The following is a 3,678-nucleotide window of genomic DNA, read 5'->3' as shown; positions in this document are numbered from 1 at the left end:
TAATTTCTTGTTACCATTACCATGTTCATTCTCTTCAGGTTGAACATTCCGTTATTTATGATTCTGGTGAAACTGGGTTAGAGAATATACGTTTCTTTATCCATTTTTTTTTCATGTGGAAAGTCTTTATTTTCCCCTCAATTTTGACATACAGTTTTGCTGTAAAAATTGTCTGGGTTGGCCGATGTTCTTTAAGAACTTGGAGTGCATCTTTCAAGGCCTGCCTGACTGCAAGTCTTTCTGTTGAAGTTTCAGGTGTTATTCTGATGTATATAGCTTTATAGGTGACTTGAGCTTTATTATAATTTTCAAGATTATTTCCTTATTCTGTTTTTATTATTAAACTAAATACATCATTATTATTAAACTAAAAAAAAATCTTCTTTCCTGTTCCCAATTGCTATTCTATAGTCCCTTTGATGTTCTGCTGTCTTCTTGTTTTCACAATAATTTTTAATGATGTTCTGAATTACAGCTGTAAAAACTCCATTTTTTTTCAATGCAGTTTATTCAGGAACCTTGAACAATCCTCGGACCCTGGGGAAAGCCAGCCCACAGCTTAAATAGCCTCTGGGTAGCCAACCCAGGCGTGCCACGTGGGCAATGCAGATAGGTCCACATACATGGAAGCAAGCCAGATCCTCAGCCTTAGCCAAATGTGGAATTGTTCTTGACAGAGAGCACTCACCATCGGGAAGGTGGAAGGCGGAAACCAGCTCCATCTTTAAGGCATAGCATTCCGCAGATCTCTACAGTTCCCCCTTTTTGTTTTAGACTCATCAGGCAAGAGTAGAGGTCTGATCTCTGATATTAGAAATAAATTGGGACTTTGTACCGATGTTCATTTAGGTGTCATCCACCCAAAGAGCATCAGACCCGTCTAATACCTTTTTCTCAGAGGCGGGACCTGGGGCATCAACCCGCATGCAACCAGACATGCTCTTCTCTGGGTCCAAAGCGGCTGACCCTGAGAGCAGTGCTTAGCCTCACATCCTGAGCATAACATTTTAGCTTTTTATGGTAGCCAACCATGCTTGGGGAGAATGTCCTGCTTCAATGGCTGTAAAGGCCTGAATGATCAAGGCTGCATCACACTGTTGTGAGACTCTAATCTTGCATATATACCACAGGCAAACCAAGGAGACCAACACCAGAAGGCCTGCTAATGCTCCCATGCCCGCCCATTCCTTCAGATGATTCATGGCTGCAGCAATCCATGATGATAATCCTGTGGCTAGTCCTGCGTCCACTCTGGTAGAATTTACTGTGACAATGGCCACTCTCAGCTGCTCCATCGTAGTATCGAATTCTCCAGTCCAATTACCTAAAATATAGCTCGACAATTGTTTAGACAGATTTGCAGCACAGGAAAAATTCTCATGTTATATGCTAGTGACTCAAAATCCAGCATATTTTCATTGACAGTCAAGTTGAGCGATTTGCCATAGGGTATCAATTTGCTCCTGCACGAGGTCAATCCTCTGATTGAACACCATCAAGCCTCCTTTTAGTTGAGCATTAATTCCTTTATATACAACTAAGGCATGAGCTACATTGGCTAAATGATTGTTCAGGGTCTGAGCAGTGTGCCCAGGATGACTCATGGCTAATGCCCTGGTGGTAGCTTCAACAGCCGCCAATGAGATGGTAGTAACAATGGTGGCTTTAGTTCCAAGATCCCTTTTCTGTCTGAAGAGAGTCATAGCGTGAGGGGCATCAACGGGCAAAGGCACGCAGTGAGGCATGCGAGTAACCAGGGCATACCTAAATTTACTAGCATTCCAGCATTGGGCAAAAAAGCAAGTATCATCACCACAATTACTTGGTTCTATCTGGCTAATAATGAATAAAAATGGGGGATATAGACAAACAGGTGTGGGCTTATAGGAAATATTATGAGAAGCCTTAACCCCCTCGTTGGAACATCCTGCGTCAGTTCTAGAACTAGCAGTGGTGGTGTCCGAGGTCTGAGTAGGTTCAGGAGACCATTGCCCCCAGGGGCGAGACGTGCTCCATGCCAATTGACTAACTCCATGTTTTCCTCCACTTTTGAAAGTCATTTAAGGTTCTTAAATTATTTTTTTCCCTTTTTTTTTAAATTTTTCATCATTTACACTTTATTCATTCTGCATCCCCCCCATAAGCCCCTCCCTCCTCCCCTCCCAATCCCACCCTCCCTCCTCCCTCTGCTTGCATGCCACTCCCCAAGTCCACTAATAGGGGAGGTTCTGCTCTCCTTTCTGATCTTAGTCTGTCAGTTCACATCAAAAGTGGCTGCATTGTCCTCTACTACGGCCTGGTAAGGCTTCTCCCCCGCAGAGGGAGGTGATCAAAGAGCAGGCCAATCAGATTATGTCAGAGGCAGTCCCTCTTCACATTACTATGTAACCCAATTGGACTCTGAACTGCCCTGGGCTACATCTGTGCAGGGGTTCTGGGTTATCTCCATGAATAGTCCTTGGTTGGAGTATGAGTCTCTGGGAAGTTCCCTGTGTTCAAATTTTCCTGTTCTGTTGCTCTCCTTGTGGAGACCCTGTCCTCTCCAGCTCTTACTATTTCCCAGTTCTTACCTAAAATTCCATTCACTCTGCCCAACAGTTTCCCATCAGGCTCAGCATCTGCTTTGATAGTCTGAAGGGCAGAGGCTTTCAGAGGCCCTCTGTGGTAGGTTCCTAGGTTGTTTCCTGTTTTCTTCTTCTTCTGATGTCCATCCTCTTTGCCTTTCCGGATGGGGATTGGACATTTTAGTTAGGGTCCTCTCTCTTGCTTAGTTTCTTTAGATGCACAGGTTTTAGTGGGTTTGTCCTATGTTGTATGTCTATATGAGTGAGTATATACCATGTGTGTCTTTTTGCTTCTGGGACAACTCACTCAGGATGATCCTTTCCAGATCCCACCATTTACCTGCGAATTTCATGATTTCCTTACTTTTAAAAACTCCATTTTTATCTGAAACTCCTACAGTTGATATGGTTTGTTGAGTCTTTTTTCCCTTTTGTTCAATCCATCTTCATTTTTTTGGTGTTGTTGTGGACAATGTTTAGGAAAGAATTAGTCATGGGACAGTTGACATATTATTTTCTTTTGTTCCACTGGTAACCAGGATTACTGTTTATAGGAACAGTCATTATCCAAGGACCAGATCACCCCTTGATTGTCCTCTTCTATCTTGCATTCTTGTGCATCTCTCCAAGTCTGGTTGCTTTACTTTGGGTAAGCTCTGTAGGGTGTGTAGTCATGAGGCTTTTAGAGTCAGGAGACACAGGCCTTTAAGATCCTTGCACATGTAAGGTACAGTCACAGTTGGAGGTATAGGGATGGAAGATTCTGGAAAAGCAATGAAGTCTAGCTGCACTTGGAGGCAAGAACTTGGAGAGTGGGAAGCCTACTTGATAAGCAAGAAGAATGTCTACTGAGCAGTTAAGAGAAGTAATTCCATGAAGATGGCTGCCTAAGATGGGGGAAGGAGCAGAGACACCATGATGGGAAGGGGAGGGAGGTCATAGAAAGAGAGTAGGCTGTGGAGTTGTTAGGAGATGGACTACCTTCATAGTCTGAAGGGACATGTGGATCTTTTATGTGTGTGTGTGAGAGAAAGAACAGAAGTAGATGTTGCTAACAGAAGGGTAAGTTTTAAGGATTTGTGAGACAGGAGGATATGGCATGGAGAGAAACAGG

Source organism: Meriones unguiculatus, chromosome 7, assembly GCF_030254825.1.
Source record: "Meriones unguiculatus strain TT.TT164.6M chromosome 7, Bangor_MerUng_6.1, whole genome shotgun sequence".
NCBI lineage: Eukaryota > Metazoa > Chordata > Mammalia > Rodentia > Muridae > Meriones > Meriones unguiculatus.
The sequence above is the reverse complement of the archived record's forward strand: the minus strand, read 5'-3'. Positions refer to the sequence as shown.